The sequence below is a fragment of the Parasteatoda tepidariorum genome, chromosome 8 (assembly GCF_982258835.1).
Source record: "Parasteatoda tepidariorum strain Cologne lab strain chromosome 8, Ptep-v5.0, whole genome shotgun sequence".
Taxonomy (NCBI): domain Eukaryota; kingdom Metazoa; phylum Arthropoda; class Arachnida; order Araneae; family Theridiidae; genus Parasteatoda; species Parasteatoda tepidariorum.
In genome coordinates, this window is record NC_141762.1 from 41,132,543 (window position 1) to 41,145,192 (window position 12,650).

Consider the following 12,650-nt stretch of genomic DNA (forward strand, 5'->3'; position numbering starts at 1 on the left):
TGTAATGTTTCCACGACAATTTTCCTGATAAAACTGCGATGTTCTATTTTTTCAAAAAATGTTGTTTTCTGTGTAACGTACTATTTCTGTGATTTATGCTTGTATGCAAATTCATGAAATTTTTTGTCACATTCAATCAAACAGATACTAGTGCAAATTTCTTGTTTTTATGCATGTCCATTCATTTTTCAAATTAACCACAGAAAACAGGAGCCTAGTGTAGCCCTTTTATAAGTCCAGTGTATTTACAAATGTAAACTGTTAACTAAGGTGTTAAGCTGTATTGAATTACATTTGGATTTAATTAATATCATTCATGCACTTAACACCTCCGTTAATGACTAAAAAAATAATTAACAAAAATTTCATATTTTACCTCTTTACTTCCTTTTACTTATATTTTAACCTTTTAGTCTCAAGTGTAGTTTTTATCTAACTTTACACAAGTCTTTTTTCCCCTTAAGATATGGGGTGTGGACTCTCCCGTATATCTTAAATGAGCCAAACCTTTCTAAAAAATCACATGGGTAAAAATACTTTTCTTGAAAATTTTGGACTTGTTATAAATTAGTAGGAATAAGTTTATTAATTTCCGCATTATATATTGCAGTTAATAATACACCATATATATTTTAAAACCACCTTGCTTTTTCATGCAATTTAAAGATTATAGCATCTGAAAAAAATCTACCAAAAATGTAATGATATTTCACAATTCGAATTTTTTGTACTCTCTACAATTTTGCGTCGAATTTTTTTCTACTTAATTTGTATCTTTTTAAGGTTCAAAATCTTAACATTTAAGAGTAAAAAAATCTTACCAAGTTATTGTTTTCAATTTCTTTTTATATTTTTCTTTTTATTTTAATGTATATATATATATATATATATGAAGAAAGTTTTTTTTTCTTGCGAATGCCTGAAAACTTGCTCTCGTAAGTTGTAAAAGAATTTTCTCGAAAATTTTATGTGAAAGTTTGCAACACATCTCGTTACTACAGAGAAAGTTTTTACAAACATTTGCTTAACCATGCAAAAAAAATTTTATGAACCTTACTGATTTTCAAAATGTTATCTCCCCCCCCCCCTCTCTCTCTCTCGCTCTATCTATCTATCTATCTAAAATCTTAAGAATTATGTTTTTAATTAGTCAAGTAGTTTTTTAAAGCTGCTAAAATTGGTTGGTAGTTGAGTAAAAGTTTGTAATTTGGTTTAATAAAAAGGATCTTGGATATAATCTTGGATATAATGATTTCGATTTTTTGCTGTACCTGACATTTTATTAAATGAATGCGTTAAATATTTCGAAACATTAAATATTCGTTTAAAACTATGTAATTAATTAAACGTTTCTGAAATTATTTTGGACTGGAATAAATTTTGAAGAATCGGCAATGGTATAATAAATATTATAAAGTCAAAAAATCATTTCTTAAAATACATTTTTTACAGTGTATTTCCCATTTATGAAAATCCACGCTTTCACGAAAATCAAGCCAGAGATATATTGCTCCACAAAATTTTAACTTATTTATGTATTTAGTGCATATCTTAAGTGAATTCAGTAATTAAAGAGAAACCTTGAATCTTTATTTTTCTTAAAAGAAAGTAAAGATTCCCAAATATAAAAACATAAAACGTTTTATGTTTTAAAGTATATAAATAAAGCAATCAAAACTAATTTTTAATAGCTATATGAGAAACCAAAACTAATGTTGCATACCTAATAAAGTCTATAAAGATTTCTATCAGTGATCAACTTCTCGTTTTTTAAATGTCGAGCTATGTAAATCCACCTACAGCGACCTTCACTTCAAATGCGCATATTGCGAAGCGTTAAAGTTTTTAGAGATAAAGAAAATGAATCAAACTTTATTTGATTTCTTCCTGAGTATGTGAGCTTGAATATAAGCGAGAAAATTCAGGAAATCGTGTCAATTTTAAAATAAAATTGATCGAAACAAAAATTGTGTCCATTCTACTTTGTATACCAGCTGTTACATTAAAAATATGCATTCACATTTTATACAATTATGTTATGATTCTAAGTGCAGTAATAGTACAAAGAGAAAAAAAAAGAAATCACCCTGAACAACTTTGGATCTAATGATCGGATCCTCACTCAATCTTAGTGGTTCGAAAGGGTGACCTCAATATGTGCTAATTAATTAGTGCAGACGATATTTTATGTTACGAAATCAGACGCAAATACGCACTCTTTCTGAATAAACATTTCTTTTTTATGATGGATTAGTACTTCTGACCTCCGAAATATAGGTGGTCAGTCGCAATTAGGGAAATATGGTCCCCATAGTTTGGTCAGGACTGCGATCCAAAGTTTGGACCCCTTAATGCTGTTTTACTTTTTGCATATTTCTCCATACCTCGAGAACTTTTTAATCAAGTACAAAAATGTGTGCACAAAATTATAAAATTTGTTTATTTTAAGATGATAAATTTCTATTATTTTTTATTATTTTATTCAATATTGTCAAGAAAGATTTTGAATCGACTATTTTCCATTAAAAAAGTTGTAGGGGAGAGTCGGGTAGCTCCGCCCAGCGGGTACCCCCTCCCACTGTCAATTTCATGCGTATAGAATATTTTTTCAAGTCAATGGGCCATCGGACATTAATTGTTATATTAAAAAAATATTATTTTCAGAGTTTCAAGCATTTATGCCGCTGTTAGCATGGTAAACAATAGTTTTGAAAATATGTTGAATACAATAGTCATGAAATTAAGAAAAAATGGTTGAATGTTTCGATTAAACTTAATTTTAATACTAAAAAAATATTTTTTTTCTATACATACAGCATTAAAGTATGTAGTCTTAAGTTTAATTTGCACAAAGAAATAAGTCTATATGTGAAAAATTGTTCGAGTAATTACAAATTTACAAAAAAATTGGATTTCGGGTAGCCCCGCTCACATGAATGTCGGGTATCATCGCCCAATTTTATTTCGTCAATAAATGTACGGTTGCAAAGATTATTATTTTATTGCTTCAAATTTGAATGTTACATGCACTTTTAACAACAAATATTGTTGTTATTAAATGATTGTTATTAAATGATAGAATTCACTAAAGGTATATAAATATGTAATAAATAAAATTATTTTGTGATAAAAATGATAAACGAGGTTTATCTATTGTCAATACATTGGTCACTTTCATTTACACCTGAAAAAACTGTCAAAAAACGTAATTTTTGTAACTGGACGGGGCTACCCGACACATTTTGAAAAGAGCTGAAAAACATGTTTTTTTAAACTTCCACTTTTTTAAGTTAAACTATTCTTTTTTTGGTTTATTCTTTTTGCATTATTTAATTAGATGATAAAACAATAGAAACATACAAAAATATTGATTATTACTCAATATTATACAGAAATATAAGCAATACTCCTTAAGTGGGCGGGGCTACCCGACTCTCCCCTATATTTGAAATTCGATTTCTCGGGAACTATTCGATTTTTTAATTCAATCGATTTTTCTCAAGTTTTGTATTTTGCCATGCGGAGTTGCATTCTTTAAAATGATGTAAAAAATTGTACAATTCAAAATGTTTTTGTCTATTATTAAATAAAATAATAAAAAGAAATAATTAATAGTTACTAAAAGGCGTTTTTGCATGAAGTTATCTTTGGATAAGCAAGTTTTATAATTTTATTCAGAAATTTTCGCATTCGCTTTAACAGTTCTCGAAATATGACGAAATACGCAAAAAGTAAGATTAGCATTGAACTTAGAATCGCTCTCCTGACCAAACTATTTAGCATATTTGAGGTCACCCTTTCCAAGCATTAAGATTGAGTGTTAGAAGATGAAGTTCCAATCATTAGATCAAAGGTTATTCAGAGTGATCCGTTTATTTTTTTTGCGCACTGTACTTGAGGGCACAGGTACAATAGAGCTGAACGGGCTGTATAGAAAGGCATACATTTATAAATTACATTAAGAATTGCTGCATCAAATTTATCGGATACATCTATCGAATAGATCCATTCGCTTTAACATTCTCAGTTTTTTTTTTTTTTTAAATTTTAAACCGTTTGGAACACGAACCAGAGGCAGGTCAAATTCATAAATGAGGAATTTAAAGCACTAAATGTGAATATTTTGGCGATTACGAAAGTAGAATAGAAAAATATTCTAAAGAAGACCTTGGCCCACAAAGGGCTGTGGAGTCAGTAAGGAAGTAGATTAAATAATTGCTCCCCATGTGTTTTTCTACTTTTAAATAGTGTTAAAACAATTAAAAGGAAATTTTATATAAAACAAAAACTAATCTATGAAGTTGCTCGATTTTTTTCCTTTTCATACTATATTTGTTTGAAAATGGTTTAATTCTCAAAGCAGCAAATAGTAGCAGCTTATTTTTTTGAAAGATACAAAGAATTAAGTTCATATTTTTCATTACATATCAAAATGGTGCCGGGAAATGCCCGGAAGTATAACTAAAAGCTTTTTGCTTCAAAATTTTTCGCGAGAAGAAAATTCAACGAAAAAAATCAGGCGTATTCAATTTCTTTTTAAAGTTAATATAACTGTTACATTAAAAATAACTTACGGGTATCAAACATGTTTACATTCCTAATAACCATGGCTCAAATTTTTCGAATACAAAAAAAATAAAAAATACTTAGATTTGCAATTATAAAGGTATTTAATTACGATGAGAAGCAGATTTATGATATCTAATAGATCAGCTAACTTCAACTAAATGTGGTCTGATACATTTCATTACAAGAAGAAAGAAAAAATACCTACTTCAATCTTCCAGGAAAACTTACTACATTTATAAGCTCTTTATTAACTCTCTAGTTTAAAATTTCTAGATTCGACTTTCGGCCGCCTAGATAGGTTGAACACCCTACTGTGCGCAACGTAAATTTAACGATAACTATTAGCAGAAGAATTAGAATTTGTTTACTGCCACTGACTCTTTCGTATGTTTAAAAATTTGTAACATATCAATTATTGGCAATATAATTATAATTTTTCGCAACACCCAGGAATTTTATAAAAAATAATCAGTTTTGTTCACCCCGTACTATAAGTTATTATACCATAAGTTGCTGTTACTATAAGTTACTATGCATAATACACATTGTAATACTTATAGTTCCTCATATTGAAGGTTCGAACAGCTCAAAATATTTTAAATTTAGGGAATAAATAAATACGTGGACAGTTTTTCATGTAATTTTTTCTTTAATACCTGTTCCAAATATGTAATTAGTTAAATAATTTCCAAAGACCCATAAAACAGTAATAAGAAATATTTAGAAGACCCAGAACTAAAACATTTTAGTGACTATAATTACAGTAATAAAATATCTTCAGGCAAAGATAATAATAAAAAAAAAATAACAGTCAATGTATCATTTTAAAACTTTCATATTTATCATGATTTAATTAGAACATTTTCCTTGGTTGTTCTTTTTTATCTTGTTGGCTAATAAACATCAAGGATAACGAGAGTTTCTAGAATCTAAAAATTAATCGACCTTTGATTGGATCGCCGCTTTCGTATATACACTATCTTTTAGTCTGTGTTTGTCCGACCTTCTAGTAAAAATGCTCACTATCAGTTTTGCCTACTTAATTTAAGTAATCTGAGAAAATTTTAAAAATATTTATTCCATGCGTTAAATTTTCTCACTACTATAGCATTCGTATAATATTTCTGCACATACACATGGGTTAAATAGAATTAAAATGTTAGATGGAACATATTACTTAAAGCATTAAGAGATCCAGCCAAGTTTACGGATATTTTGATATAGATATTAGATTCAGACTTCAGTCATTTGTTATAATTCAATTAAAATGAACTTTATAATTTAAGACATTAAGTGCTGGGTTTTAAGCACTGATAAAAATAGCGTGTCAAGTCATTTGTTCACCCATTCATGGGGGATTTGAAACAATTTTAATTTTATAAACCAGAATAAAAAATTAAAAAATGTTACGTATTTTTTTTTTAAATTTCAATATTCTTTTTTAAATTCAATAATAAATTTAATTTTAATGACTGAAGTTTGAAAAGGGGCTTTTTTGGCGAATAAAAAAATGAATTAGTGAAATTCATTAACAATTCAAAAATGGACAAATTTTATTTATTTTAATCTTATGAACACAAAATGGAATTTGATTGAGCAGCAGAATGAGTGAATTAGATAAACTACAGCGCTATATAAAATACGTACGTATTTATTGCATCTGATTCATAATTTGTTCCATTTATCTAATTCCGTGGATAAAAATTACAAATTTAGATTATTTCTAAAGTAATAAATAAATCACGGTTTAATAAATAAATAATAAATTATAGTGTAACAAATAAATAATAAATGAATTAAACAACATTTAATCTAATAATTAGATTTTCACCTAAGGCTTAATTCTTATAATTATTCTATTCTTATTAATATTAATATTACAAAAAGCCATAATTTCCAGGAAATTGCACCAAGTATAATTTAATCTATTAATTAGATTTTCACCTAAGGCTTAATTCTTATTAATATTCCAAAAAGCCATAATTTCCAGGAAATTGCACCAAGTGTAATTTTAATTTTTTTAAAAAAAGAAACTTTTATTTTCTTTCACATATATTTTGATGTTAAATTGAGATATGTCGTTCAGTTTTTGACTACATAAATATTTCGACTGCATAATGATATAAGTTATGAATCCCATCCCCTCTCCCTCTCTCTCCTAAAAATAATGATATAAATTATTTCAAATTTAAGTGCTAGAATGCAACTAGAATCACAAGTTAGAATTTCAGTTTTCTAGCTAGCTACATTTTATTATCCAGAACTTTATTTTCTCTCGTTACCTCCTTTTCTCAATCATTTAGTAATTCAAATAATTTTTTTTAAAAATTTTTTCGAAATTTAAATTTTTTTAAATGCTGAATTAAAGAACAACAATGCTATAGCAGAAATAAAAAATTTTATCACCGAGGACGCTTTCTCAATTCCATTGTAAATTGTCTTTCTTTTTTTTTCATTTTTCTATTTTTTTAAAATAAAGAAAGAATATCTTCCGTTGTTAAATAAAATTGAAACACGGAATAACATTTGAGGCAATGGTATTTTCCTGGTTCGTGAGTCCCACAAACTATATACCAATCAGTAAGTTCTAACTATTATAATTGAGTCATGATATCAGACACAATAACATACTTTCTTCAAACAAGCTTAAATTTTTCAGCAGAATCATTTACTTTAACAAACGTGATTCCAATATACAACAGAAAAATCAAAAAAGCGTTTGAACGTAAGAGCGATTGAACGCTATTTTTCCCTTTTGTTTTCTATCAGATTCTCGAACTAATTGCGCGAATCAAAAAAAATGTGTAATAAGATATAAAATTCTATTACTCAAAGTTACTTGAAACAAAAACAAAAAATAGTTATTAACTATATCTCATTATTTATTAATATTTACTTCAAAAAAAGTCGAAAAAATTTCGTACTGAAAATTTTTCATATCCTGAAAAGCTTAATTTTATACACCAAAACACAATATTGAAATAAATAGTTTGATTAATTTATCAGGCATTGTTATTTAAATGTCCATTTTTTAAAATTAAATGTGGTGAGCTCTTTACTTTCTCAAATTTATTTTGAATTTTGGACTTTAGAAAACGAATGTATGCTAAGTAATGTAAAAAGGCATGATAGCGATGTTTAAGAATTGTAAAGCAAAACATGGTGATGAAAAATTTCTTTATGATCCAAAGAGTTTTGTATAGTTACTAAATTGAGAAACAAAATATAAATAATCACTAAAGATACTTTTAGGAAGCGAGTATTGTAGTTGTGTGGAAAAATTATATTATTCTCGTTATTAGTTTTGAGGCAAAAACGTAAAATATAACATCAAAAGAGGTCCAAAACTTTGGCCACATTTACTAATATGATGGACATGTATTTTAGATTTTAGTTACTTCTCCTCACTCATTTTATAAGATATTAATTTAAATTTGTTCGAAAAATATATTTAGCAAAATTTTCTTTTTCTCTCAAATCATAACTTTAACAATGGTTCAAGTTAATCAATGAACATGTCCAAAACATAAAAATTCCTTTCCATGAACATAAAAATTTAATTAATATAAAGACATAAAACTAATAAAAGCGACTAAAGTATTGTTTACCAGCAAAATATTTTTTTATTCCTAATTAAAAGGTGTTTAGCCACAATATTTATCATCCTTTCGTTTTATGCTTTTGTTCATTTTTCCAATTTAAAGGCTTTAAACTGAAAGAGGTGTTTTTTAATTATTAAGTAATACTATGACATCTTACTATGCAACATTTTATGATAAATACATTTAAATCAGTATAGAAACCAAGCAACTATTTTAGAATTATTAAGCAGTAAATGAGTTACATTCTATTTTATTATTAAAGGCTTTGTGTAAAACTCTTTCAAATAAACATATATGCAATTAAATTAATGAATGCAAAAATTTTAAAACATTATTTGGAATCAATTTTTCGCACTATTACTACATAATCTCTAGGGCGAAAATCATTTAACTAGTTTTAAAAGCAATTAAAAATTAAATAAGAATTTAAAAAACAAAACTGTAGAGGAAGATGAATGTAACCGAGAAAAAATTTTATTAAAAATATTAAAAATGTTTAACCAAATCGGTGTTAATATAATAAATCCATTTGAAATATTTTAATTTAATGCTTTTTATATTAAATGTAACAACCTTTTTATGGTCAAGAAACAAAAAATTAATGTGGTAATCATTGGTGTTGATGAACAAAGCTAGCAGGAGGAAAAACCCCACTAGTATAGGACTAAAGATATTTAAATTAATCTACCAAAGATGGACTAAGTGGCAGTTTGATGGTAGTGATATTATACCCACTTGACTAAATATTGAACCCTAACTTAAATAAAAGCTTCAGCTTCTTCAATTCTTTGATAAATGAAACAAATAAGTAAAAAAAAAAAACACGAACCTGGATAATTGCTTTTAATTGAATGATTTTCACTTAGTATTGTTTTATCTATGACTGTGCAGTCGATAGTTAAAAAAAGCTACTCCGGCCCTGAGAGCCTAACTAAATATTATACTAATTATTTATTTTCCGAATTATAGGTAGTAATTTCAAAGTATGAATTTCTCCTTTTTTTTTTTAAGTGATATTAGAATTGCATATATTTTAGTTAAAATTGCATTTTATATAATTACATAGCAATTGAAAAAATAAATTTTAGCAAATATATTTTTACAAATATTTGAGGCTGCGCGAAACCATTATAAAAAAAAGGATTAGATATTATTAATATCTCACTCACGCATTTATCTAAACATCGTATTAGAAGATTTAGTCAACATTCATGAGCTTGGAAATTATTACAAGTGATACATAAAATTCATTTGTATTGTCTATTTAACTTTGCAACTTAGCTTAATAAATTTCGTTTAGAATTTTTATGAATTAAAAATAATTTATTAATAATCCATCAAGATCCATTTTTTAAAATTGTTTTAGTAGTTTTCCACTCTTTTTTCAGTGATTCAATAAAACAAAGTCTTAGATATGGGTAAACGTAATAAATTTGTGATGAGCTACAATTTAAATAATTGTCATAAAATTCATTCAGTTAATATTTTGATCTCGTAATTATGTCTGTTCAAATAATTTTCATGCATAGGAATTAAGTCTTCAACTAACAAAAATGGAGGCCGTAAAGGAATTAAAAAAAAACCGGAATCCTGTAAAATTTTCTTTTTATTAACGACTTCACAAGCTTGGTTTCGTCTATCCCTGTTTCTTTATGCTTACTTTAAATTGGAATTTCCCAAGGAAAAGAAAGTTTCTGTACGAATGGCAATTTTTTCTTTCTTAAAAGCACCCTTTTTTTATCACTGAAAATTGTAAATTAATAGATTAAAATCTCCAATGGCCTAACCCTTTCACGCTCCTGTGTTCCTTACATATATATATATATATATATATATATATATATATATATATATATATATATATATATATATATATATATATATATATATATATATATATATATATAATATATATATATATATATATATATATATATATATATATATATATATATATATATATATATATATATATATATATATATATATATATATATATATATTTAAGCCTCTCTATTTACATGCAAAAATATATTTAGATAAAACATATTTTGGTGGTTTAATTATAAGAACCAGTTCAATAGTTATTAAAAAAAAATCTGTTAGATTATCGGAATTATGTTTGTACTAAATTATGAAACGCAAAAAAAAAAAAGTTCTTATATTTTTTTTCCATTTATTTTTAAAAATTTATCAATAACTGATTTTCTAGATTTAAAGAAAATTCAACGATGAATAACTGTTTCTCTTAGATTTAAATAATTACAAAAAATATAACATTTTCACTTATTTTGACCTAAATTATGTTGAATAAAAATTCTGCGTCAAAGAGTTAAAGTCATTTTACGCGTAATCTGCTTTTTCAACCACAGCGCTGAAATAAAATTTTAAAGTGCTGAGTTCGACTGTTAAAAGAATTTGTAGCAGTTCTCTAGTTCAATTACCGTATTTTGCCATAAACAAATTGATAGTCTCATGACTTTTAACTGATTTAGAAACTTGAATCGTTATTACACGTGATGATGATATGCGATAACCATGTAGATGACTTACTCACTCTCTCTCTATTCTAAGCTTCCTGATTAAACAAGAGCGAAACCTTTCATGTGATACTCATTTTTATGTTTGAAGTAGCCTGTAGGTGTTTAGGCAGCTATTTTTCAGAAGAGAGAAAAGAAGAAAAGAAAAAACTAACAATGTGTATTGATATTTTAAAAACTCGATTATGTATGATTTGATGTAGAATCCTTCATGCGAAAGAGCAAATTAATGTTGTTTATCAATGCTTCAATTCACTTTTCTAATCTTTAAAATTTGAGTTTAATTTCGTTTAAAAATCAGTGCTAATTTTAAATATTCCTTAAAAAAAACTTTTAAAAAAATTATTTTTGCTTAAAATTCATATTTTTATATTTTACTATTATTTTTTTACTTTGCGATAGGCGCTGAAGATCTGACCATATGCTAAGTTAACGTCTGTCAAATTGTCAATGTTTAATTCTGTGGTCTTGTAATTTTGAAACCAACCCAGAAAACAATAGAACGTTTGTCAAGCATTGAGACAAACTAGCTTTTGTGACAAACTTTTTGGGTGAAGCTAACCTGTATTTAAGTAAAATGAAGAGAAAAATCTTGAAAACCAAACCATCCACGATTAGCCCAAAGGCCAGAGGATTCTAACCCATAATCCACTGAGGATATTTTACGTCAGGACTATGTTCGGTGTGAGTAGAATTCGTCTCAGTCAACCACCGAAGCTCTATATATGAATGTTATAACCATCGTTGAACAGTCGACCCAATTTTGAGTTTACGACTACCAATGTTCAATTCCGTAGCCTTGTAATTTTGAACCTAGTTCAGAAGACAAGGGAACTTCTGGATCAAGTATTGGAAGAAATTTTGCCTAAGTGGAGGACTTTTTGGTGGAACTAACCCGCATTTGCCTTACATGGAGAGGAAAACCTCCCACGATTAGCCTGACGGCAAGGGGACTCTTAAATATGATCAGTTTACCACTGAGGACATATTATGTAACTTGAACATATATAAATGTCAGTAAAATTACTATGGTAAAAAAATATATATTTTCCAATAAAATGCTTTTAAATTCTTCTTACACGAAATAAGTACAATTTTAATTGACGATTTTCATAAATTTTGCTTTGTCCTAAATAAAATAAAATTAATGTTTAAAATTTGCTGTCTTCATAAATTATTTTTTGTTTGCCAAAGATTTGCCTGTTAAATTCATAATGAAAATGTCCCACTGTGGACTGATCGTTAAGACACGCCTCCCAGTAGAACACCGAAGTCAAGCATCATTGGCTGCGGTCACTTTGCGGGTTGTTGACTTCTTTGATCAACCTGCAATGGAACCAAAGTGTGCGGTATCGGTCCTCGTTAAACTGGTCTATCGTAAAATGCTCACCTTCGCGTCGGGCTACCGTAGCAGGGGAACCATCCATAGAGTTGAAATACTGGAATACTACATAATTTTAACTCTATGGAACCATCCCCTCTCTGCAGAGGATCAAAATTTTGATGGCATGTCTTCGGATCATTCTCAGACCGTCGCCAATAGTCCTTTGTGCCCCTTTAGTGCGACGCAAACCAACATCACAATAAAAATAATAGCAATATACTACGTTTTGATGTTAGCCTCTCCACGACACTGCAATTACTTTCACTGCAGCAATATAGCTCCATTGGCTCGCCTATTAGAGTGAGACTCATATTCCTTTCAACTACGTTTAGAAGTAGTTTCCAAGAAACGCTTGAGGCAACAAAATTACATTTAGGCGACAATTTATTAAATTTTAAGGTCTGGATTGTAAGACAGAGTAAATAAATAAATGAGCGAATTGAATAAAGGCCGAATCATTGATTTATTCCCCCGCTAATTATCTTATTTTTTTGATTATCTCATGTACTTACAGTCCAAGTTGAACTATTGAGTTCTTTTTACGGAATAAGTAAG